At 46.9% G+C, this 27,385-nt stretch overlaps 1 pseudogene; it reads left to right on the plus strand.

Moving 5' to 3' along the window:
* The first annotated feature begins 3,142 nt into the window (after positions 1-3,142).
* LOC115651552 lies at positions 3,143-21,845 on the plus strand (annotated as a pseudogene).
* The last annotated feature ends 5,540 nt before the right edge of the window (positions 21,846-27,385 follow it).

The following is a 27,385-nucleotide window of genomic DNA, read 5'->3' on the forward strand; positions in this document are numbered from 1 at the left end:
GTCCAATGAGCACTTGGGGGACTCCACAAACTGTGCCAACTAGACATGCCAACCTAGCCAAACTGACCCATTATAAATATCCTGTGTAATAGAGAACCAAACGGCTGCAGGTCGTGCATCCACTATCACAAGGGACTGATGCAAATGTCTAGAAATATCTCTTTATATTAGCCATGTTCCTAAATCACTGGTAAACTTTTCATGTCCAAACTGCATGACACACTGGGACTCAGAAAATGGCTTAGAACTCTGCACATAACTGGAGCACTCTGATCATCTCTCAGGAGTGTCACACCCATAGTGACACTACTATGATGGTTTCATTAAATCTTATGTATTCATTTTCCTGTGTTCCACAGCTGCAATGAGACATTCAGTTCAGTGCCCTGATTACACTTCACAGGTGATCAAAGCCCCCCCCCCACGCCACCTTTGGGCTCAGAACCATTCCCTGTAACATGCTGTCATTGTCTAGAAAAAAAATGCTGCCCGACATGACTTAGAAGTGTTGCTTAATTAAGCTCCCCATTTCTGAGTAAGGGCAAGTCTACACCAGGAAAGTAAGTTGACCTAAGTTACATTGATGTACAGATACCACAGTAATTAAATCGTTTTTGCATGTCCACACTACCTTGTGCCTTGTGCTGGTGGCGCGTGTCCTCGCCAGGAGCGCTTGCACCCATTTAACTGTCAGTGTGGGGCATTGTGGGATGGTTTTGGAAAGGCAACAACAGTCAGTGTAAGCATCGCAGTGTCCACACTGACAGAAGTTGATGTAGTTAGGTCAACACAAAGTGCTACGCCTCTTGCAGAAGTGGAGTTATTAAGTTGGTGTAGGGGGTGTTACATCAGTGGGAGCTACATTTTAGTGTAGACGCTTACGGAGTTAAGTGGACGTAAGCTGTGTTACATCAACCTAACTTTGTAGTGTAGACCAGAGCTAAGACAGCAACTTTCTTCTTAAGAGCCTTAACTGAAAATCAAGCACTGAGGCTGCACTCGGGGGTAATTAAAATATAAAGCACTGAAGATTTTTCTTCTGAGTACGCCCCACAAAGAAAGAGGAGGCAGTCCTGGTCATGCATTATTCAGTCATGGAATTGCTATGTATGCAAGGCAGACTCCCATGGAACCTATTCTTACGTCCACTCTGTACTCTACAAAACTAAAGCCACTTTAGACATGCCACAGCAAGCTTGTTTTGGGGCTGCAGCTTCTAAATACAGTGTCATAAGCAAACCCCCACATGAAGCATGGCAGCAAGCTGGATCACAGGTAGATATGCTCTCAAATAATGGCTACATGATCTACAACAACAATGCAATCAACAATAAGGGGATAGATTCAGCTTATGAATGCAATAGGGGCTGCAGTAGGCTCTGAGGCTGGAAAGCTTGGCAACATAAAGGAGTCATGATTTCCTCTTGGCCAGGGGTTTAGCAGAGCCCTGAGCCATGTTGGTTGGAGAGGGGTTCTCTCAGAGAAATGGACCCACATTTTAGAAGCTCAGCAGGGGAAGAGTACAAATGCATGAGGGAAGGGGGAAGTTTCCCTCTAATTTTTTCCCCTATCCACCATCATGGTTCTGCTCATATATACTTGCCATAACTTAACACAGCCCACTTCTAGAGAGGAAAACCTGAAGGAGAGTAGTTCCCACAATTCCCATCTGGCATAACAACCCCTTGGGGTTGGTCGCTTACAGCAGCCCTGAGGCCACTCTAGTTTCTGCCAGGGGCCTGAACTGGCCATTGGCAACCACAGGGAAGCATGAAGGTGTTTCAGATGCAATAGACGAGCTAGCCCTAGGTGTTCAACTCAGGTGAGTGAGAAAAATCAGATGTGCTAGCTAATGCACAAGAACCTTCCTAGTTACTGTCTGCTTTTATGGTGGAGTCTGTCCCTTGCTCATACGGAATGTTTTCCCTGGCAGAGATTGCTCTTGTTTTGGCAGATTTAATTTTTTTTTGTCCAAGTGCAGCATTACTGGGAACACCTGTTTCCAGAGAAAATGCTCCTTTAGCGCAGAGCAAAAGTGAAGCCTTTATTCCTTGTTCTCTCTCCTCTCAGTCCTGTCACCTCCCTGGGGCAGGGGGATGTGGGGATTTCTCTTTTCCCAAAAAAAACAACAGGGAGTCCTGTGGCACTTTAAAGACTAACAGATTTATTAGGGCATAAGCTTTCGTGGGTAAAAAAACCTTCTTTTTTTACCCACGAAAGCTTATGTCCTAATAAATCTATTAGTCTTTAAGATGCCACCAGACTCCTCATTGTTTTTGCAGATACAGACTAACACAGCTACCCCTCTGATACTTGGTACTCTTTTTCCCAGCACTTCAGTTTCACCATTTATTTTCCCCTGAGCTCAAATGAGCAGGAGGTGCTTGTCTGACTCCCACCATCAGTCTGAAGGTGATCCCTCTTTCCTTGCACCCTGGTGATTGCTGCACATTTCCCTTGGCCGATCTGCAAAGGTGCTAGCACCACTAGACTTATTCTCCCTGTCCAGCAGCTCCCGCCTTAACACTGAAGGCCAGATTTTTAGAAGAGTTTAGTGCATGCAGAGCCCTGGAAAAGTCTGGCCACCTAGTCAAACACTTAAGGAGGAGCTATGCTCTTCCAAACCTCCAGCCTTATGTGTTTTGCCTGAGCTAATTAAAAGGAGATCTGTCTATATTTTCATCTGTACAACCCGTTCTGAATTGGCTGCGTCAATATTAGATGTTTTCTTTTCTTGCTGAACGAGGCAGGAACTTGTTTTTCTAGTACAGGATGCCAATCCCACATTGTACTGGAAGTTCTGCCGACAGCGTGCGCACGGGCTCACAGAGGGACCCTGAGAAGCTGCTTTCCAGCAGCTTGTGTGATGGTAGGATTTTTGTTTTAAGTGAGACATCAATAAGATTAGATTAGGGGGAAATTTAGGAACAGAAATGCTTCTTTTTGGGAGTCAAGTAATATCTGCAGCTTGTGGGTGCTTGTGCCGCTATAAACGTGTTGTTTCTTGCAGGCTGCCCATCCCCTTCTGGTGCTACCTGCCTCAAGGCTGCACTCTTCTGGATGTAACCTTATTTTAGGATGGGTAGAGGAATCGGAAGAAGAGAAAAAGGCTGAGATTAGTGTTCTTCTTTCCGCTGACAGCATGTGCGTGTGGGATGTTTTTGATGTACAATTTGTTATTCAAGAGATCACCTGCCAATGTACAGCAGCAGAAGAGAGGCAGCATGATCTAGTGGTGAGGGACTGGGTCAAGACTCATGAGACCTGGATTCTAGTCACAGCTCTGTCATCCAGCTGCTGTGTAACCTTGAGCAAGTCACCTCGCTTTTCTCACCTATGCTTTTTCCTGCCTGTTTAGCTAGTTAAGCTCTTTGGGGCAAGGATTCGCTCTCATTATGTGTTTGTACAGTGCGTAGCACGGGGTGGGGGCGCGGGGGCGAGGGGTGGCATAATCACAACTAAGGCCTCTAATATAATATAAAGAACAGGAGCAACACTGACAAAGAGACACAATTTGATTATTTTAAAATGGATCTGGTTTCCTGAGTGGGCTTGTTATTGAAGGCAGATTTTTTTTTTTTAGACACAAAGTCCATATTAAGAGCTAAGCTGTGTCTGACATCAAGTTATTGACAGGTTTTCTAAAGCAACGCACTTCTCCTTCCCCTCGGACACCCACCTGCAATGTAGACAAGTCTTCAGTGGCCACAGTGTGCAGTGCACCACTACTCCAATCCCTGCTGGGCTCTGTGGAAACAGGCCCTGGAGGGGGAAAAGCCCAGTTTAATCTGAGTAAGGCTTGCTTGCAAGTGATTTTCAGATGGAATGTTCTGCCTCTGCTGAACGATCATTGACACCAACGGGGCTGCAGGTGGTCACTGGAGGAAGAATTTGGTCTGTAGTTTGTACCTGCTGCACTAGGTGGCTGGCTGTGTATCATGCCCTGGCAGGGAAAGCCACTCCAACCCAGTTAGCATTTCATTCCTTAGGATATTTTCTCCTCTGAATGAATAACCCAAATACACCAGTGATCTTAGAGCCTTTGTCCCTGGAGCAAGCTCTGAAACTATAAAGGAGACTTGGGATCTGATCCAAAGCTCACTGAAGTCAATAGAGTTTGATGTTTCAAATGCCCTTTCAGATAAATGTCTTTCCACTAAGTCAGTTTTTTCAGTCAGTTGAAATTAGAGCTGAGCACTAGCAGCAACGCCACCTCTGGCTGGTACAAGGTAACTTAGGAAAGTGCTAGCCCATCTCCCTCTTCTCCGTCTTCTCCTCTGATCTCCAGTGCCCTCACTGCTCACCCTGAGTGGTGTGTGAATGTGTCCGGGCTAGGATTTGTAAGAGAGCAGGGGTAGATCATTTCTCCTGTCAGAGTATTTCCAACAGAGAATAGCATGGTTCAGCGGGGAGGATGCATTTCATGAGAAGTCACCTGAGCGTCAGTGTTGGATTCAAGTGGAAAAGTCTTAGCCAGAAGAATTGTTTCTTTCCTCTTGTTTCTTTCCTCCTCTCTTCAACAAGTCTTTAATTTCAGTTGCCCTCCTCTTTTCTAAAGTCATTCAGGTGCCATAAGCCCTGATATTTCAGGCTCCCTGTTAGCGGGTGAGCTTCATGCATATGCAGGAGTCACACCTCCTTTACAAGACTGCTTTGCACCTACGCCAGTTCCAATTTGCAGAACTACACCACTTCCATCAGAGTCACTATGGCTGGTTGTGAGTTAGGCAGAAGACTGAACAGAAGTTTGAGGTTGGGCTGATGAGCTGACAAAGAGAGTTCAGTGGGCAGGTGGGGTTATACCTAAATCCCCAAACCAATGAGAAGGTTCATGGAATGTCACTGCTGGCTGACTAGAGCCCTGTCTATACCATGTATCAACAGTGGAGCTGAAATGGTGGTAGCAGTGGTGGGAAACCATAGGAGAAAGACCCCAGTGTAGACAACAGCCCATTTCTAGATGTAGGAATTACATGCATTGAGGAGGCTTTTGTATTGAAAGAGGAGAGAACATTTGGCTGAAGTTTCTTCTGGGCTTTGTTTACACTGTGGAACTAGGCAGCAGGTTCCTGGAACAGCTGTTATCCAAAGCTGGGAACTGTTTTTTTGGCTGCTGCTGAAGGTTGATATGCGTATAAAGATGGGGTAAATTGTACTTTTCCTTTCAAGGGCTAGTGATTTAAGTAGCCAAAACCAGAAACCAATATAACGCCTTGCCCCCTTGGTGCTATTCTGGAAAGTGTGGGGCTATAAACCAGCTCCTTGTTTCCTGCTCGTCACAATTCCATTGTACTGGATCCCATCCTCCCCAGGAAAGCTGATCTAGTGCCTCAATGGAAGGTCTGTGGACAGCTCCACTGGCAGCACTGATTCCTTCCTCCTCTCTTACAGGTCGGGGAGATGACACAAGAGAACTCCATTCTGCTTCACTTGGAGAGTTTACAGCTGCCCTTTCCTGACACCTGGAAGTATGGGATTTTGGCATTAGCCATCCTCCTGGGTTTGGTGGCTCTAATCATTTTAACCTGCCAAATGCGCCAGTGCCAGAAACTAAGAAAACTTGGGAGAAGTAAGTACCAGGTGACAGTACACTCCAGCCACAAAAAGTCTCTGTGTCTGTGATACTTCACCTTTAACAAAGGACCTTCACATGGGAGCAGACTGAAGGACCGAGCACAAATGTGCCAAGACAGACATTCTTATCCTGCAGACTGCAAGCTCTTCAGGGCAGGGACTATTTCTGCCTACGAGTTTGTACTGTGGAAACCTTTGGGTGCTCCCACAATGTGCACATACAAGGGCTTCCTGCCTCCCAGCCCATTTCCTCTTCAAGATTCCATAGTGAGGCTGTAGTGCAGAATTCACAAAATGTATTCCTTGCCAAAGGATGACAGGAGAAGGGCTCTATTCCAGCTTACCTGGAGCTCTTTACATCAAGACAGACATGCCAAAGGAAGGAACAAAGTAGGAGTTTTATCAATCATGTCTGCACTTACTGAGCTCCCGAAGTCTTATCTCAGGATCAGTGTAGTGGCACAAAGACAGCTGCACAAAGCAACAGGGAATCAGCTCCCCGCTCGGCTCTATCTTCCCTGGAGGCTGCAAAGAAGCACAAGGGCTGGGATTAATGTCCTCCTGGAGGACTATCCCTACTTTATGGGTATGAAGATAAGCAAATTTGCAAGCCCTGCTGGCCTTTTTTGAGGTGTGTTTAAAATGTAATTGACGCCACATGATGGGGGCTAGGGCATTTCTGTACCGGAGCCAAATGTGGGATTTCAATCTCTACCAAGAGCATTTGCCATTTAGACGGTGGGGAGTGGATAAGAAATGCCACTTAAAATGTTTCCTAGGGCAGTTTGAACAACTTCCTGCTTCAGAACAATTTCCTGCTTTAGAACAACTCCGTATGGGGAGACAGGGCAGGGTTAAGTGGGAGTGAGGGGCAGTGCTGCCCCCCTCCTCTACTACAAGCAGAGGGAGAGCTCCCTGTACTCCCCTTGGCTTGGGGGAGCACCTCACCTCCTCCCCTGGTGCAGAAAGAGAACTCCCCGCCACTCCCGCTTCAATCTACTTTAACCCCTGGGACAAGGTTACATGCTAGAACTAGGTTTTCCATAAGACTCCCAAAGTGCAGCAGCTTATTCTGAGTGTCCCTCTGCGATCTTGATCCAGTTGTCCCCAGGCAGCACAAAAGTAATCACCCTCTTGCGGCAGCAAAGCTCTATCTTTATTAACTTGCCTAACCCCCCTCCGAGATGGGCAGCGGAACCTGATTCCTTCTGTTAATACAAAGTAACCTCTATGTGTGAGACGAGAAAGGAGGGTTAGGAAACTTCTCCTTATTGAACACATGTTGCTTACTGGTTCTTCCCCTTACAATGGTTCATTGCACCTGGAAACTCCAGAGCACACAGGATGTACCATCACTCCAGCCAGCAGCTTCTTAGATTTCACCAGCCCAGAGACATTAGCAAAACTTCCTCCCACGTCCCACCTGTTACAGCTTGAATCAGCCCATTTGTCATCTCAAACCCAGAGAGACACTGGTCTTAGGGCTACTTCCTCATTGCCAAGCCTGACACTTCTAACTTCCTATTCACCCCAGTCTCATCAATCCTAGTGTGCTTGGATCATTTTTTTCAAGCAAAGAAACAACATTCTCCCTTTCACATATGCCCTTTCTTCTCCCTTCCTTCCTTACCCCTGACAAGTTCAGACACTGACCTGAAATGTTAAGATAATCACGGAGTTTGATTTCCCCTGTATGAGATTATCAAATCTTGAGCTTTATGTGAGTCTATCTTCCTAGAATTCTCTGATTTTCACTTTTGTCCTAAATGGGTAGCAAACCACCCCATGAAGTTTGGGATATAGGGTGTTCCGTACCTGCTGAGACCTCTGGCCAATACCTCGACTATGGTAGTGATCCATACTGGATCCATCAGAGGAAAGGAATCTCCCCAGTAATGGGCCTTGCTAACTGTAGTGTTGTACCTGGATGGGAAGAGAAGGTGATGGTGAACTCCTGTCCCATTCCTGCAACAACTCAAAATCCTGGCCAGGCTCTTAAAGCAACTAGTGATTTTGAGTGACTTGATTTTTAGGTGTCCAGTTTGAAGGGTCTGATTTTCAGAGGGCAGGTCCTTGGCACTTCTGAAACTCCAGCTTTTTGAAAGGCATCTCAGATTAGGCATCCAAAAATCACCTTTGAAAAACCCTGGTCTCTGGCTTTATATATACAGATGCCATCTCCAGGCTGCTGCACTAATTTTTGCTGTTGTTCCCACAGAGAAGAAATACCTTAGTGAAGCCTGTAAGGACACAAAGGTGGAGAATGGCATCCTGGGGGATAAACTGCGACCAGCTCTCCTTGACATTGCTAAGCAGAGCCTTCCTGATGTCAAGGCAAGTGTGCTAAGCCCAGGGCACCTGCAGAAGGTCAAAGGTGTTTTTCTGATTACAAAACAAAAGGGTCAGAATTGAGAAGTAGTTGACCAATTTCCAAAAGGCAAAATACTCTACATCCTAAGGGGGCTTCTCTTCTGCTAAGATAAATGAGAAGCAAGCAGATACTGAAGGAAATCCCATGTTTCCCAGGCTTGGCTAATCAACAGCACAATTATAGAAGTGACTGGGACACAGTAAAGGGAGATTTCTAATCCCAGTTAGAGTTGAGCATGGTGTGACTAGTGCTGTGGAAAGATTCTTCACAATCTTCCAGGGTACTTCCATCTTCCTGACCTCCAGCATCCCATGTTAATCAAACCCTGAGCCTCTCTCAAGTGCAAAAAACAAACTGAGTTCAATTACATTAGGCCTGTGATGATGGGGAGAAAATATCCTATAGGTACGAGGGGCTGACACCACTAAAGTCATTTCCCTTATGATCTAATCCAGATTTGAATCTAGTTTGAACCTAGGAATAAGAAGCCAAGGCATTAAACTACTGCGACATCAAGTTTCTCTTTTCACTGGCCCCAGTCAATCACATTATTTTCTCTGGGACTGCAATCCACACTATACAATGATGCTGTACTTGGGTAATTACTCTCCACCATACTCAGCCTCCAAGAGAGAGGAGTATTGCTGGAAAGTCTACATACTTCTGGGAGCCCAATTCAGCTTGGATCTCTCCTCTGTGAAGCTGTCTAGGGGTGTCAGCAGCTCCAACCGGAAATCGCATGACACCCACTTTTAACAACAAGCCCTGGAGAAGAACCCTTTCCTCCATTTCCTAGAGCTTTCAGAACTGCAGGTGGGCATGAGAGAGTCAGGGGCTAGGAGAGAGGTAAGATACAGAAGGAGCAATATCTGGGGAGCATAAAGGAAAACTTCCTCCTGTTTGATTACAGTCTTGATTTCTGTTTCCTGTTTGTCTCTCTGCCTCTTATTCCCTCCTCTGAGAGGCCTTTGTTCTTACTTGAACACTCGCTTCTCATTTCTTTCTGATTCCCTCTCCACTCATGTAGTACCCTCTCTGCTTACCACAACAGATGCCATTTCTGCCATGGCCCAAAGTGAACCTGAATTGCTGTGGTTCATGGTGAGCGTGTGGAGATTCCCAGCCAGCTAGGCCTCTCTGGGAGAGGAGTAACAGCAAAGCTCTCAGACACACAAGCAGACCAAGTCTTCAACTGGCATAAATGGGCATATCTCCACTGCAGTCAGTGTGGGAATGCTGCGCCCAGCAGTATGAAAGGGAAACCAGAAAAGCTACAGTATTTACCTGCTAGATGAGAGTGAGGTGCTGCCAGCAAACAAAATTGCCCCTTTAGGACAGCAGCTGCTTTCCGCAGGCAAATGTAAAGAGCCAGCCCCAGAGAGAAAGGCCAATTAGGAAAAAATGCCTGTAAGTGGGCAGCAAGAGTTGATAGGGATTAGGAAGTTAGTAAGAGAGGTGCTGCTAGTGGTGTTTTTACTACTGTATCTAAGGGCTCATGCTCTAGTCTATATTCTGTTCCCCTCCCTCTGAGTCCTTTGTAATGATTTTCAGAGGCAACAAAGACTTCTGAACTGAAGTCAATGGCGCTATCCTGATTTCTAATCCAAAGAGATATAAACCACTTTCCTCACGTCTTGCTTGCCTAACCACATCCAACACATACAATGCCCCTCAGCTCACAACATTTGGCTTATCTACACTTGAAAGTTAATTTGCATTAAGGTAGGGTATGAATTTAAAATGCAATAACTATTCCTGAATCACTTCATCCCTTAATCCAGAATAAGAGTGTTCACACATGAAGTGATTCAGGAATAGCCATCCCAGAATCACTCCATTTGCTAACAAGCCCAAAAGGGCAGATCACCACTAGGTATAAACAGGTTTTCAGTTTCAGTGACTGAAGAAAGAAAATAGATGTCTGTCTTGGCCTGTTTACATTGTTAAAGAGACAGTCTCTCTTGCTCCAGATCCAGAAGATTCAGGAGGAACTGGACAAGCTGAGTACCTGCCTTTCCCCCTCCTGTACCAACAGCAAGAACCTGGAGAGTGTGGGCAGCAACGCAGACTTCCTGGAGAGCTCCCGGGGCAGGCTGAGATTCTCCCTCTTCTACCACAGGGAGCGACTTGAGCTGCTCTTGACGGTCATTGCAGTGACAGGCCTACCTAGCCGAGGCAGCGCTGACTCTGCTGTTCGAGTCCGGCTGCTGAAGCAGGTCCCATCTCACATCTCTGGCCTTCAGTGCATGGTCTGTGAGTGGCAAACACAGGTGGTGAAGAACTGCAGGAAACCTGCCTTTGGGGACCAGTTTGTCTGCTCCTTGCAGGAGGCCGAGCTGGAGAAGAGCACTGTGAAGTTGGAGGTGGGGCTGGCTCATTCTGTGTTACCTTTGTCAGGCGCTGGTTAAAGAGGCTCAGCTAACGGCCCTGGAAAATGAGGCCTTTTTGATACCCACAGAAAAGGTGCATCATGGAAAAATTCCCTAATGCTGTCCCCTCCAGGTGTCTTGCTCTCTTCACCTCTGAAAGGGGAAGAGGTGATTCATTCTCCAGGCCCGTCCACTCCATGGCATCTCTGGGACTAACAGGGTCTCACTGTATGGCCAATTAGGGTGCCAGGCTTGTTGTGACATGAATGGGACTATGGCACAAACTCCCTTTACACAGGCCGGGTGGTAAGGGCTGGGGTCCCCTAGTCTTATCAGCATTTGAAATGCTCAAACAGCAGTTCCTTGGCATTTTATTTCTGGGGCTTGAGGGGAGTGGTAGTATCTAAGGCAGCGAGATTTGATGGCTCTGATGCAGGAGTGGCTGTGATCATTAGGTAGCATCACTAGCTTTGCCTCTCTCTCAATCCTTGGACACAAAGGTTCTCTGGGGAAATCCATTTGCACTCTTGGTCCATCAACAGCTTATGGAACAATGGTTCCTCCCTCTGGATAATTGGGGTAAACACATGGCCCTGTAGTGAATCAGTTGCCTACCTGGGAGGTGCTGAGGAATAATAGCTAGGATGAAGTGGAGCATAGTGGCATAGAGTGGGTGAGAGGCAGGGCTGGCTTTAGGCACTGTGGGGCCCAATTCGAAAGAGCTGCCACTGAAGACAGTGGCAGGACTTCGGCAGCACCTCAACTGGCTGCCGGTGCCTTCAGCGGCACATTGGCAGAAGGTCCTTAGGGATGCTGCGGAGCCTTCTTAGGGGCGCAGGGTCCGATTCGAGGGAATCGGCGGAATTGCCCTAAAGCCAGCCCTGATGAGAGGAAGGGTAAGATGAAAGTATCACATTCCTTCAAGAGAAATCAGACATGGTTTGTGGTCTCCCAGGACAACTTTGAATGTAGGACAAGCAGGCAGCTGCCTGCGGCACTGAATCTGAGGGTAATGAGGGGACAGCTGTGGTAACTCACCCGCAGGCCAGCTGTTCTCCATCTGCATCATTTCTGCTCATCCACGTCTCACTCCAAAGGAGTGTCCTTTCTGTTCCTTCATAGCCATGTGCAGCAGCAGGTGCCTTTGAGTCAGCATCCTTCATTTTGGGTGCTGCAGCACCTATTTTCAAGCATCACTGCAGGCAAGACAAAGGCTTCTGCAGCACAGTTGGGTACCCAGGCCACCCACAACACACATAAATGAGGAGAATTCCTTCTGGAAGGGAAAAAATGATACAGGTAGCAGTAAGGACTAGAGCAGGGAGTGAGTGATTGACTTTTGGAGAGGCATATTCAAACAGGGCACCAATATCTCTTGAGCTGCACTCTGACCTCCATATAGAAACAGAACATATGACTCTTGTCCAAAGAAGAGGGCTAAGCAGATCTAGCAAGTTTTATTTCCTACTGCTTTTCCTTAAAGTGCTCCCAGCCCTTACCCTGAGGGCATCAAAAGCCCCTCTGAGTTATCCACAGGTTTTATTAGCAGAAAGGAAGATGCACCCCAATCAGGGAGCAGAAACAATATCATGTGACTTGGTGCCCAACCATTCAAACATTACATTCTCACACAGGAAACAATTTGAAAGTGTTCCGCAGGCTGGACTGTGTTAGTACAGAACATTCGCTGAGCAAATGGGAGCAAAGAAGTCTGTGGTAAAAAACAGAGGTAGCTGCACAGATTACAGTAGAACCTCAGAGTTACAAACATTTTGGGAATGGAGGTTGTTCGTAACTCTGAACAAAACATGATGGTTGTTCTTTCAAAAGTTACAACTGAACATTGACTTAATACAGCTTTGAAATTTACTATGCAGAAGAAATGCTCTCTTTATTTTTTTAGTTTACATTTAACACAATACTGTACTGTATTTGCCTCTTTTATTTAATTTATTTTGGTCTCTGCTGATGCTGGATTGTGTACTTCCATCCAGTTCCAAATGAGGTATGTGGTTGACTGTGAGTTTGTAACTCTGGTATTCATAATTCTGAGGTTCTACTGTATTTCCAAACAGAGAAAAGATCTCGACTCCTGCGTAAGTTGCTCACTATGTGTGATCTGCACAGCTCTTCCTCCCAGTAACCTGAGACACCACAAAGAAAGGGCTCCAAACCTAAGCCTTTATGTATATTAATAGGGATTTTTTTGTTTTTTCTCCTCTGCTACGGGAGCTTACAGGGACAGGGAGCACTATCTGTTCCAATACAGTTCAGCTCTCAAGACAGGAGTTGATGAGGAAGTCCTCTAGATGTACATGTTAGTAGCTATATCAGATGCGTGCTGTTTTCCAACTCAGCTGGTCAGTTTTTCATGGCTTTGAGGAAGCAGCCCCAGAATGCGTTTCATATTTATGCATATTTTTATGTGATTATGGTTTTATTTTACTTTTCCTCTATAGGACTGTAGGCTGATTCCTTTGTTTCCATTCTCTCACTGATATGTTGTTAAATCAGCATATTGCTACTCCTCCCGCCCCTAGAATATAGTGATATTATGGCAATGAGTTCCACAGACTATCATTGAGACCAAGAGCTTAGAAGGATACACAAGCTTCTGGAAACCTATATGGATCACAAGAAAATCCAGAGTTGCAATAATACGGATTGAAAACCTACAACCACCATCACCATCAGGGTTTTTGTTTTTAACAACAGAAAGATACGAGAGTGCAAAGCTGTTCTGAAACCCATGTGAACAGCCCCCAGAGGATTCTCTTGGCATGTGTGGTGGGATTGTAAAGAGAGACATTGGGGGCCAGCCTGGCAGAGAGCAGCCCCAGGATGCATGGGTAGCATAAACCTTTGCACAGCCCATCTTGAGCTGTGCGGAGTGCTCCTGAGTGCTATTTACACTGCAGATGAAATAACTGTGAAGGAGAAGCCGATGGAAGGAAGTGACAGAGTGGTGGGGAGTGAGGAGAGAAGAGAGCTTGAAGGAGCCTGTTCAAGTGACAGGGGAAGGGAAGGATCCAAGTTTTATTTGCTGGGGATGTGCCTCCCTTGCTCTCATTTCAGCCCAATATTGACCCCTTCAAACCTGGTGCCTGGCAGGTAGGATTTAGACAGCTGCCCTGAGAACGTGATCCATGGACCTGGGGTGTAGGCCCTGTGTGTGGAAAAACAAAGGCCAAGTTTGAGACCTGACCTAAGCACACGTAATTCCAGTTGGCTTCAGGGGATGTGGTACTGCATAGCCCTGCTCCTGTGTCCCTGTGGGGGGGATGCTGATTCTTTCTGTCCCGTAGGTTAAACATTACAACAAGTATTCCAGACACACCATGCTGGGGGAAGTAAGGGTCACCCTCAGCAAACTAAAGGCCTCCCAATGTATGGAGTTCTGCGAGGAGCTACAGAAGACTACAAAGGTAATGGTTCTCATGTCACCTCTCACAATGTAACTGCATCATGATTGCACTGAATGGATGTCTCCAGGGAGAGGGATAAAGAGCCTTTGACTTTTTTCAGGCAGTAACCAGCAGTCCCTGCTTTCCATCAGCATGGGACAGACCATGGAAAATGAGTGAGTGGCCTCATTACAGACTTACTTTGTGCTCCACATGCTTGCCAGGTAGGATCTGCAGAGAGGCAGTGCCATTTGGGAGCATGGAGTCTAGACTGTTCTCCCAGGGTATGTCTACAGCGCAGTTAAACACCCCTGGCTGGCCCATGTCAGCTAATTCAGGGTCACAGGGCTATTTAACTGCGGTGTAGACATTTGGGCTTGGGCTGGAACCAAATTCTGGGACCCTTCCTCCTCTTGGAAGGCACCTGACCTAGGCCAGCCACAGGTATTTAATTACAGTGTGGATGTACCCCCAGAGATGAACTACTCAGGTCAGGCTTGAGGCCCATTGGTGGGCAGCATGAAGAGGCTCATACTGCTGCTGCCAGTGGCATACCTGCTTCTGGATTAACGCAGGACTTAAGTCAATCAGGAAGCTTTTACCTGCACTAAAATAGTACATACTTGGTTGTGTAGTGGGAAGGTGCAAAATGAGAACACATCTTATATTCTAGGTTCCATTTATTAAGATTGATAAATGGTTAGCTTAGCTAATGGTTATAAACAGATTACAGTCTAGCTGGTTATAAGCAACCTCCAGTCCAACAACCCAAATAATTAACAATTTATTAAAATGTCAATCCTTTATAAACAGAGATTTAATATAAAGTGTTACTCAAAATGCCCCTTTTATGAAAGTCAGGCCCCTTTAACTTCCCTTGTTCTCAGGTATTCCAGCATGGGTGTATCAACTGGAAAGGCCATAGTTTGGCACTAGAGGACCATAATGCAGTATCAGCCTCCCTCTGCACAGGCAGTGATAACTATGGCCACACTTTGTTGTAACAGGAACCACGCTGTGTTGGCTTGCGCTGCCCCCAAGGACAAAGAATGAATGAAGTGCCTTTCTTAGATAGTTTATTGCCACAAGAACTGTTCCTTTAACTGATGCATAAAGATTTGTTAAGTTAGAGCCAAAATTACGTAAAATCAATATGAATTTGACAGGGTTCAAACCAATTGTAGAGCCAGACTCCCAGATTAATGCAAAACAGCTGTTTAGAAGATCTCAGGGTTATGAGAAAGGGCTGTCTCCTTGTCAATAAGCAAGGAAAACCATTACACCTACCAGTTAGAAAAGAGAGAGGCCACCAGCTGCACTGAATAGAGAGATGCTGACAGCCGCAAAAAGGTCCTTTAAGGGCTGCAGCTGCTTGCCTCTGGTAAATTTAAAGAGCCATCCCCTGAAGGGCATGCTGGGAAAAAAAAATCTTATATAAGGGCAAACCTGTGCTGAGGAGAATGGGTAGGGACCAGGAAGTTCCCAAGGGAGATGCTGCTGTTTTCACCACCATAACTCAGAGGTCATCTCCATATTCTGTCTCGCTCCACATTACTGATTTTCAGAGAAGACAAAGGCCTCGTATACACATTTTCGTGGAGCACTGTTGCATTAACACTTTGACAGCTTGTGATGGAGTGCTGAGGGCTGGCACTTGAGCCAGCACTCTGGTCACTATTTGTTCTAAATAGGTTCCCTTAGAGAAAGCCTAATTGGACAGAGGACTACCTGGATTACCAGGCCAGAGTGAAGTTGGTGTTGCCCCATCATACAGCTCCAGTGCTAGGAATGGTGGGGGCACTGCTGTAGCCTGGGCATTGGTATCTAGATGTTTCCTGACTAGGGGTAGATGATGCCGTGGTAAGAATGCTACTAATCAGTTTACACCACCACTGCTAGCATGAATGGAGCTGCACCATTCCTAGCATGGATGGAGTCTTAGAAACCACAGGGTGGCACAGCCTGATGGAGAGAAGAGTGAATATACAAACAGAAGTAGGGCTCCGGGATAGGAATTTGAAAAGTGCCTTAGGAGCACAAGTTCTATTGACTTTCAATGGGACTTGTGCTCCTAAATCACTTGGGCACTTTTCACAATCCCACTCTAAACTTACTGGGCCAAGCTCTCTGCTATACTGATGAAACCCCATTAACTTCAGTGGCACTGTGTGCCACTGTACCTAAGAGGAAAGATTTCCTCACTTGGCCCAATTCACCATTCCCCTCACCTTGTGTAATGAAGTAGTTGAACCTGTGCAGAGTAGGTGTTGGTCTCATTGGCTAGCATTTTACATCCTCTTTGCACCGGCCAATCAAAGTTCAGGGAAACAGTGAATTAGGCCAACTTTTTTCATAAGAGACCAAAATAATTGTCTTGCTAACTTATCATGCACATGGACATACTGTCAGCTGAATGACTACCATTTTGGTGGCAGCAGCTGTTTTCAATCTCTTTAGAGTCCTTCCCAATAAACCAGTATTCTTGTACTCTGACAAAATTCAGCTTAATATTCCAGGGTTGGGAGAAGGGGAATGGTGATAGCAGATACCTCCTGCCTTGTTAGGATAACAGCACTGATTCCACAATTACAATACACCTCTACCCTGATATAATGATACCCGATATAACACAAATTCAGAAATTAAAATGTTAAAGCAGTGCTCCGAGGGGGCGGGGCTGCACACTCCAGTGGATCAAAGCAAGTTCGATATAAAGCGGTTTAATCTATAACACGGTAAGATTTTTTTTGGCTCCCCAGAACAGTGTTATATCGAGGTAGAGATGTACAAGGATAATCAGTCTGTAGGGTCCTGTGCATCCAGCAGAGGGTACTGCTGTTCTGTGGAATGGACTGTACAATTAATAATTGCCCTGATCATCATACAAACATCACCTAACTTGTTTCCATTTTTTATGAGATCAAGAGTTCGATAAAGGTAACTGTCTTGACGTAACATACTTAACTTTTTATATGGGATTCATTTTAGTCCCTCCTGACACATTCAGATTAAAATTTTTAGTACTATACAAAAAAACAAAACAACCCCCCCCCCAAACCAATGGATTTTAAATGGATTGGAAACTAGTTAACTGACAGACAACAGAAAGTAATTGTCAATGAAGAACTGTCCTCCAGTAGGGGAGTTTCTAGTTTTTCAGGGATCTGTTCTTGGCCCAATGCTATCCAATCTCTTTTATCTATGAGCTTGAAGAAAATATAAAATCATTACAGGGAAAATTTGCAGATGGCATGCAAATTTGGGTAGTGGTAAAAAATGAAGACAGGTCAGTTATACAGACTAAGCTGGATTGCTTGGTGAAGTGGGCTTCTTTCAACAACATGCATTCTAACACAGCCATATGTTTAGGAACAATGAATGCAGGTCACTCTTACAAGCTGGAGGACTATGCCGCTGGAATGCAAAGAACTTAGGGGCCTTGGCAGATAACCAGTTGAACAGGAGCCCTAGGGCAATGTTCTAGCTAAGAGAGAGAACAAGACCTTTGGATGTATAAGGAGGGAATATTAAAGAGGAGCAGAAAGGCTGCATTACCTCTGTATATGGCATTAGCGAGCTCATTACTGAAATACTGTGTCCTGTTCTGGTATTCACACTTCAAAGAGATGTTGAAAACTGGAAACAAGTCAGAAAAGAGCTACAAAGATTATTTGAGGTCTGGAAAGCATGCCTTACGAGAGCCTAAAGAGGCTCGGTTTATTTACGCAGCAGAGTCCTGTGGCACCTTATAGACTAACAGACGTATTGGAGCATGAGCTTTCGCGGACTTTTTGCTGCGTTTACAGATCCAGACTAACACGGCTACCCCCCGATCCTTGGTTTATTTAGTTTATCCAAGCAAAGGTTAAGAGGTGACTTGGTTACAATCTACAAGTATCTACATGGGAAAGATTTCTCATAAGAGGCTCTTTAATCTGGCAAAAATGCAAAATGAGATCCAATGCTTGGAAGCTGAAGCCAGACCAATTCAAACTAGAAATAAAGTGGAATTTTTAAACAGTGAAGATTTTCATTGAAACAACTTAGGAATGTTGTGGATTCTCCATCACTTGAAGTCTTTAAATCAAAACAGCATGTTTGTCTAAAAGATAGATTATAGCCATGGGTGGCAGGTATCAAAGGCTGGATGAGGCTGAGCCTCCCCAAACAGCCCTACATGGCCCTGCTAACTCTCTGCTACCCCTGCGTCCTGGTGCTGTGCTGTGGGTGGCTCTTCCCCTGTGGCCAGGACCCTGGGATGGGGCTAATGGGGGCCAGTCTGCAGCCAGGGACTCTGTCAAGAGCTCTGGGGCTGCGGGGGGAAGATGCTGCACTGTCCTCTCAGTACTTTGGAGCTGGAGGTGCTGGGGCAGCCTGGGCAGGATGGGGGGCCTGGTGGCTGCAGCGTATGTGTGTGCACGGGTGTTCTGGGCTCTGGCGGGAGGAATGGGACCTAGGGCAGAAGGGGCAGGCTGGGAGCTAGCCTCCCTGAGCCTGGGGTTCACCCGCCACCCATGGCTATAACTCAGATAAATTCTGGGCTTGATGCAGAAATTACTGAGTGAGGTTCTTTGGCCTGTGTTATGCAGAAGACTAGATTATTAAAATGGTACCTTGTAGACTTAAAACCTAGGACTCTAGGGCCGGGGGGGGGGGGGGGGGCTAAACCTGAAATGCGTCACAAGAGAGTTTGAATTTCTCTCCCCATTCATCCACATCACAGAACCAATCTCCTGACATAGTGCAATTAATGATCTACGCCCAAGACAGGTCTGGGAGTGGCATCTTTGCAGCAGGCTGGTAAAGGCCTCCAAGAGACCATGGCCCCATGATCATGAAGGTAGAGCTCAAGGGCCAACTGGCTCTCAGGAAATCTCCAGGTAAAGACAGACAGACTCACTCTCCTATTATAAGTGTTGAGTCCTGTGGAGCTAATTCTCTGCACTGCCCCTTGCTCCCTGTGCGAGGTGAGTGTGAAACATGTCCCTGGCAGAACAGTGGTGACTCAGTGAGTTACACACATGCAGGTCGTTGAGGCCACATGGCAGGACTGTTACTCAGCTCCCCTCCTGAGGGTTTGAGAGGCAGCTACAGGCTCTTCACATCACAGTACAGTTATGGGAATACTGCTGGGGCACGTTCACTTCAGTCCTCTTCCATGCCTCAGGGAATGGGGGCTGCTCTTCATACCTAGTCCCCATGTCTCAGGTGGATTGGGGAAGGGAGGTTCTGCTGTTTCCTTTGCTGGCACCTGCACTGCATGTGGAGCATGCCTCAGCAGAGCCAGCTGCAGGGACTCTCTGGGGACCAGAGAGGAGCTGAGAAGCCTGTCCCTGTGTAAGCTTTAGAGATGGGCCTCTCATTAAACAGGCTGAGGGGAGTGTTAACATAAATTGGCTGGCTGGGGAGATTTCCTGGTAGCCCTGTGAGCGAGTCTGACCCTGATGACTGGAAGCAGGCCTGCCGACAGCAATTCCGGGCCCTAGGGGGGTGTGGAGCCTGGGGAGGAAGTGATGAATCCATCACTTCTGGGACTGACCAGTCACCAGAGACGGCTTTAGGGTGATTCACCTGATTGCCCCGAATCAGGCCCTGTGCCCCTAAGAGGGCCCCACAATGTCCATAAGGACCCTCCGCTGATGTGCTGCTGAAGGCACCGGCAGCCAGTTGAGCTGCCACCGAAGTCCTGCCACTGTCTTTGGTGGCAGCTCTTTCGAATTGGGCCCCACAGTGCCTAAAGCCGGCCATGCCCGTCACTTCTGGGACCGACAACGCTGGCCAATTGCACCGGCAGCTTGCAGGGCCCCCCCAAAGTGCGGGGCTGGAGCAGTTGCCCCAATTTGCCATACCCTAGGGATGGCTCTGCCCAGGGCAGAACAGTCAATGGGTCCCCTAGGAAGGTTTGCCTGACATTTGGGCAGTGCTGCGCCTGTGCTGGCTGGTGCCTAGCAAGCTGGTGGCTGCGCTGTTGGACGTGCTTTTCCGGCATGGCCAAGGCTTTCACGTGCCCAGCTGGCTGCCACTGGTACCATCTCACATGCATCTAGGAGCCCTGTGGCCCACTCAGACGATTTAAAAGGGCTGCCGGGCTTGTAAATCACCCGGGCCCCTGGGCAATTTCCCCCTTACACAGACCGCTCCCCCATTGGCAGGCCGGACTGGAAGTACAAGGGAGCTTTCAGGTAAGGATTGGGTGGGGGTTGGCAGTGCTGGGAGAGGGACACATTTTGTACAACCCCTGCTCATGCTCCACCTGGCTTCACTGCTAGTAATCCCTGCTTCAGGTTCTAAGCCCAGTTACCCCACTGTAAAGAGGAGTCATTCGCTGCTTAAAGGCTCACTCCAGATTTACATGGGTTTAACTCAGACCATAAATAGCCTCCCTCACTTTTCAGAGCAACTAAATACCTCCCCACATTTAGCTTTTCCTCTCTCGGAAAGTAGTCAGAGGGCGGCAGGCCACGATACTGTTCTCAGCAGGGGCAGCTGAGTAGTGCGTGTATTGGAGGCTGGAGTCAGGGATGGCTATTCACAACACTGCCCTCTATCCTTTCACAGGACCTTGTTGGAGAAGTCCTTGTGTCGCTGAAGTGTCTCCCCATCTCTCAGAAGATAGAAATTGGGCTGCTCAAAGTCAAAACTGCCTCCGTGTGCAGCAGTCCAGAGAAGAGTAAACGCATTTATTTCACCTACTGTCTGTGGCTGCCTGAGGTTCTGTATCTCTTCAGCTTGCTCTGTCAGCGGTCTCTCTTCTTTCCCAGGGGAAAGATAGGGTATGAGAGAGAGTGAGTACTTGAGCTCCCCTTCTGCTGGCCGATTACAGACCAGTGGTAGGGGAGTATTTGCCAGAACCCCACTGAACACTGCTGCACTGGCTCAGAGCCACTGCTGAAGCCCAGACCCCCCGCACCGTGTGGGGCAGAATACCATTGAGAATTAAAGCACAAGAGCGATAATGGAAGAACCCAAGCACAAAGATCCAGCACAGGGACTTCCACTACTGGTACTTGAGTGATTCTTCCCTAGCAGGGCAGCCTCCTCCCACATGCACACATATATTGTGTTAGTCCATTTCCAAGGCAACACAGAGATGCAAAGCGGCAGAGCAGAGAACCTGGCCCTTGTACCTGCCATAAAGCCAGATTAGTCAGGCTCCTCAGTATGAAGGAATCCCCTGGTAACATACAACTGACATCACTCCCTCCCCCAAGTGTGTGTGGGGGGTTGATGGAGAGATGTGGCCATAGTGTTGCTGTGCTCATGTAGTTCAGCTGTGGGCGCAGTGGCGCAATGGTATGGTATCCCTTAGGAAGCTGGTGCCCGTGGCAACTACTCTGCTTGCTCACCCATAGAACCAGCCCTGCCACCAACGCTGTTAGACTTTCTACTTGGAAGGGGCCTGACTCTCCAGTGCCCTCTCTCCTTTTTCAGCCAGGCTTTGATGTAGCAGGAACTGGGTTTAGTGTAACCATCTCCTTGCCAGTAAGGGTAAAATCCTCTTCTTGATACCTATGCACCATTCTCATGGACTTCAGCAGGCATCTCACACACATTCAACGGCAGAATCTGACACTAAGTATATACCTTGTGAAACTGTCGTGGTTCACCAACACATAAGTGCATGGATCACAGGACCAAAATCTGATCTATGGTTGACATTACAGCCCTCCTTCTGCACCACTGAAGTCAGTGGGAGCTTTGCCCACCGAAAGGGTGCAGGATCAAGTCCATAGAGCAGTAACATCAGGACTGAGGGATGCTCACAATGTCCTGTATCCTCATTTTTCCCCCTCTTGCTCTCTCCCTGCCCCAGATGTGTATGCGAGAATAGACATCTCCTGCAATCTACACAAACAGAAGCATCAGAAATCCAGCCTCAGGGCCCGAACCTCAGTCATCATCTTCAACGAGACTTTCTTCTTCCATCTTGCTGAGTTTGTTGGTGGGACCTGCACAGTCCTGGTCTCCGTTTATGAAATGAGCTCCAGGGCCAGAAGCAGCAGCAGGCAGCTCATTGGACAGGCTGTCCTGGGGAAAAGGAGCCCCAGCGAAGCAAATGACCACTGGGCCCTCATGATGCAGTCTGTCCAGCAGCCTGTGGCCAAGTGGCATCCTCTGCTACTTTAGAAGGAGGATTTTGTACCACTTCCATGATGTAGAAACTGGCCAGATTTTCTTCATGGCATCAATCCCAACAACGTTCAAAGTGGGTACCTTCCAGAGATGGATAATAGCCTGAAGTTCCTGGTTAGAACAGCATTAACTGAAGTAACTGCTAGTTGCGACAAAAGTTGCTGATACCTTCAATTCCCTCCCTTGCTGCTGCTGGGAGGGAGAATGACTCTCCATCCCTGCCAAGTCCCATTGTGATTTGATTAACAATACTATTGCCGCAGCACCGAGAGGCTGCAACTGAGACCAAGGTGGTCCCACTGCACTAGGTGCTATGTATACACACACACACACACACACACATACACATACACATACACACACAGTAAGAGAACAACTGTGCCCTGATGCATTTACAATATGAACAGACAGGGGAAGCAATGGGTGGGAGGAAAGGAGTATTATCCCCATTTGACAGATGGGAATTGAGGCACAGAGATTAAGTGACATATCGAAGGATACACAGGGACTCTGTGACAGAGCAGGAATTTGAACCCAACATCTCCTGAGTCCCAGTCCAGTTCCTCGAGTATCCTTCCTCTCCTTCCCCTTTCTTTGCCTGAGAGAGTCCCAGATGTGGCACTTTCCCAGTTTTGGGATCTCTCACATGGGAAGCACCTGGGCTTATTTGAGTGAAGGTGCCCAGGCCTTGCTACCACTGCCTCCCTTCACTCACACGCACATAGAATGCCTTTGGGGATGGATGAATACAAGACCTCAGCATCCCAGGCTGTCAGTCAGGCACTTTCCTTCAGCAATACCCCCATATTAAAAGACAAACGTGCTTTGTGTAAATGCAGACCCCTCTCACCTGCTAAAGATAAATGAAACAGCCCAGACTTTGTAAACGAGAGCAGAGCCTGCTGAAGTAGGAGCTACCTGCACACTATGGCCTTGCTGCCATTTCAGGAAAGGTCTGGGCCCTGTGGCCACCACCACAGCTGGAGAACTGCCAGCTGCTAAATTTGGATGAATGGTTGTGGTCCATCTCCAGCAAGTAAGTGTGTGTGTGTTCAGGGCTCTCCTGAAGTGGCTAGGAGGCATGGTGGTGCATCTAAAGCTCATTCATTCTTGTAAACTGTTTTCTTCCCAGGATATCACCATTGCCCTGTACTGCATGTTGGCATGGACAGTGGCCACTGCTCTGAGACTTCAGGCTTCTGCCTTGTTTAGTCTCCCAGCAGACTGCACCCCCTGGTGGAGGCATGGCAGCCTAACCTCATCTTGTATGGCGGTCCTGTATCCAGTATCTGACAGTGGCCAGCACCAGCTATTTCAGTGTAAGCTGTGAGAACCCTGCAGTGAGCAGATGTGGGAGAATCTGATCTCCCATATTAGGTCTCACCTGGATCTCTATCAGTTAGAGAATGGTTTAAGCCCTGATGCATGAGGCTCCATAGCCTTTCCAAAATTTGTCATAATTAATTATAAGAATTCTGGATATTCTTGATACCCATAAACGTGTCTGGTCCCTTTTTGAATCTTGGTATGTTCTTGGCCTCAGTGATGTCCTGTGGCAGTGAGTTCCACAGTGTGGTGAAAAAAGTATTTCACTTTATTGGTTTTGAATTTCTTATCTTTTAATTTCATTGCATGTCCTCTGGTTCATGTATGAACAGACAGGGAGAACAGAAGCTCCAAATCTATCTTCTCTGTTTCATTAATTATTTTACACACTTTTATCATGTCCCCTCTTACTCATCCTTCCTAAAGTGAACAATCCCACTCTTCAATCTCTCTCCATAGGACAGTCTTTCCAGGCTCTTCATTGAACCTTCTCTAGTTCTGCACCATCCTTTTGTGATGGTGTGACCAGTACTCCACCCAGTATCCAGATACCATTGCTTTATATGAAAGCATTGGAATATTCTCTATATTATTCACCATCCCATTCCTTATACCAGCTAACAAATTTCATTTGCCATCATGCTGCTCATTCTCCTCGTTTGGTTAGGTCCCTCTGAAGTTCCTCTTGATCCTCTCTGGTCCTGACTAGCAAATGTTGCTACCCCACTACTCACCCCCTCTCGTCTTTCCAGATCATTAAATACACTAAAACACAGGACCTAGTATGGAAACTTACAGCCCCCACTTTTGAAATGAAGAACATTGACCATTTAATCCTACTCTTTGCTTTTCATCTCCTAGCCAGTTTGCTTCTCGTCCCCATGACTACTTAGATTCATTAGTAGCTTCTTGCACAGGATCTTGTCAAAGGCCTTTTGAAAGTCACTGCATGTATACCATGCCTCCCATGGAGATACGAGTCAGCAGAATGGCTCCGTCCTCTATCCTCCACCATCTAATCTAGGGGGCAGGGTCCTCTGCCCGCCCCTCTTCCTGGGGCCCACTGGCTGCCCCAATAAAGCTCAGAGAGGCTTCTAGTTCTTCAGCACCGTGGCTTTATTTACACCTGGTTCTCCCACCACCAGTGATATACTATATACAGAGCTTGCAGGCCTTACAGTCTCCTCTTCCACATAGAGTCTGCCCTCAGCCTGGATACTGACCTTCCCCTGGCCATTCCCCCTTCTTCTGGCTGCCAGCCAGCCTTTATCCCTTGAACACTCAGGCCTGCAGGTGCAGCCAGTTCTAAAGGCCAGGCACCAGACTTCTCCCCAACCCCAATCTGCTGGCTGCACAGGGGCTAATTCGGTGCCTTTGCACCGGCACCCTGCTACAGGCAGTATTCTGCCACCAGCTCCCACCCTACTCACTGCTTGCTTTCTGCTCAGATACCAGCTGTGATGCTGGTGGGCACTGATCTGGTAGGGACTCTCCCAAAAGGCAAGGGAAGGGTGAGTGGATTGGCATATGGAGCAAACATATCAGCATGTCACTGACTGAGCTTGCTCCATAGTCACTATCCTGCTCCAACAAGTTCTGTAACCTCCAGGCCACTCACCCTGATGGGATGGTGACACAGACATCAGCCTGGAAGCTATTTCAGGAGCACTTCATCACCCTGCAAGCCCTGCCACAAGACGCCTGATGCTCCAGCATAATCGGGACTGTTCCGTGGACATCAGCTCCAGTGCTGAACCTAGTTATCTGAGCATCGGGAAAACAAGGGTGACTACATTAAACACACACCAACACCTGCCACCATATAGCCACAACCTATGTGCCCACAACTCCCTTGAGGAGACGTTCTAGCCTGGGAATCCCTGGCACCAAAGACATCAGCGCAGCCTGTGGTACTGTCACAGTGGGTCAGATACTCAGTACAATCCCAGGGGGAGAACGGTCAGTTACAGGGAAAGCTCTCAATGTTCTGGGCTTCTTTCAAATGAAAATGCTGGGCTGCTCTGAGTGGGGAAAAAGGTAAAATCCATTAGCAGCTCTGACTCATGGATTTGCTACAGCTGGCAGCTGTCACCTAAGCCATGAGGTTTGTTTAATTGTCTGCAGTTCAGGCAGCACAATGGCAGAGGGTAGGACTGTGCCGCAGCGTTCCCAGCTGGTGCTTCCCCACCCTGCCGGGATCTGGAGTAGTAGAACACCCAGCACAGCCATATTCCCTGCTGTGGAGCACAACACTTGAGTAGGGGACACTTCCCAGAGAGCGAATGCTCTCACCTCCATCTTAACAGTCATTGGCAGTGAAGGATGAAAGAATGAGCCTCAGCCGTAGCCTCATCAGGCATGTCTCACTTCAGGCTGCAGATATAAATTCCAGCTCGAGGTGACATACCTGCACTAGTTCTGATTGAGCTAGTGCACTAAAAATAGAGTTGCTGTGGCAGTGCAAGTGCCGGGACTGGCAAGCCACCAAAGCACATGCCTAGCATCTGCGATGGGATTGGATTTGAGGCAGCTAATCCCTCCCATCTCTCATGCTAAGGTTAGAGTTACTTGTGATGGCTGTGACCTTGGCTAATAATAATCAAAGGCCTGGACTCCGAAGGTCACGTAACTGAGCGAGGTATAGATATTATTCACAGGGAAAAGGCAGAATCTGAATGAAAGAAATGACTCAGCCAGTTTTAGACCTAAATCAAGTAATTAAAAATATCTGAAGGCCATCACACGAGGACACAGCAGAATAGAATTTAGTCCTGCTCTGGATCCCAAGTGCTCAGTTTACAAGCGGAAAAGAGAGACGGGGAGGAGGGGAAACCTCCCAACTCTCAGCCCTACACACTCCCCTTAGGCTCTGAGGGTCATATCACAGCAGGTGTTACCCCAGTGGGATTTGCAGCAGGAACTGAGTTGACCTTGAGAAGGAAAGAACATAGCTTGATTCTCAAAAATCATCTCCAATAAAAAAACCCACACACTTCTGTTGCCCAGAATAGGGTCTTGTTCATACCTGTTTATCGCCATTGTCGTCAGTGGGTGTAACTGATAGGAACTTAGTAAAAAGTCTTTGTGTTGTACTAATTGAGAGGCAGCATGGTCTAGTGGATAATGCACTACAGTAGGCTTCAGCAGACCTGGGTTCTAGTCACAGTTTTATCATTATTGTGGTCTGACAGGCAAGTTGCTTCACCAGCCTGAACTTCAGTTTCTCCATCTGTAAAAATGGGAATAATGATACTGACCTTCTTTGTGAACTAACAGCAACCCTAGTGCTTAGAGATCTACAGTGACAAGAGCTATGCAGCAAAACAAAAAAAAACCCTGACAACCAGACTCTGCAGCTCATTCAGTCTTAGTTGTGATGTTTCTACAGCACTAAGGAGTAAAACATAGCACGGGGAAACAACCCAGCAACTTGGTTTTGGCACTGAAGCCACTAGATCTGACTGAGTCCACACAGGAACTGGGATCTGATGAGTAAGAAGGTGCCATTTTTATGTAGGTGCTTTCCAGAGCAGATCCACATTTTGACATGGGAAAAGAGCTTTGAGAGCCCTAGCAGAAAGAAACAAAAAGAATTAAGGTATTATCAGACAGTAGGGCTAAATCCTTCATTCCACCATTCATACAAGATTCTCTTTTATTTTACAGTAAATGTAGGGTCAGGAATGTATGCTTTGGTCCATAGGGTGACCATGCTATTTAGGACATCATTAGCTCTATTGGCAGTGTAATAAATTCATAAGTTTAGAGTTATTAACTATTAAAACAGTTTTATTCTATAGCTTCCTGAGGCTTCTACAATTATCCTCTGGGGCGTTTAGGTTTGGGGCTATTAAAATTAAGTCTGTAAAGCGATTAAAAATTAATCATGATTAATTGTGCTGTTAGTAATAGAACACCATTTGTTTAAATATGTTTGGATGTTTTTTACTTTTTTCAAACATATTGATTTCAATTACAGCACAGAATACAAAGTGTACAATGCTCACTTTATATTTATTTTGATTACAAGTGTTTGCACTGTAATAAAACAAAAGAAATAGTATTTTTCAATTAACTGAATACAAGTACTGTATTGCAATCTCTTTATCAAGAAAGTTGAACTTACAAATGTAGAATTATGTACAAAGAAAACCTGCATTCAAAAATAAAACAAAGTAAAACTTTAGAGCCTACAAGTCCACTCAGTC

Source organism: Gopherus evgoodei, chromosome 4 (assembly GCF_007399415.2).
Source record: "Gopherus evgoodei ecotype Sinaloan lineage chromosome 4, rGopEvg1_v1.p, whole genome shotgun sequence".
NCBI classification, from domain to species: Eukaryota; Metazoa; Chordata; order Testudines; family Testudinidae; genus Gopherus; species Gopherus evgoodei.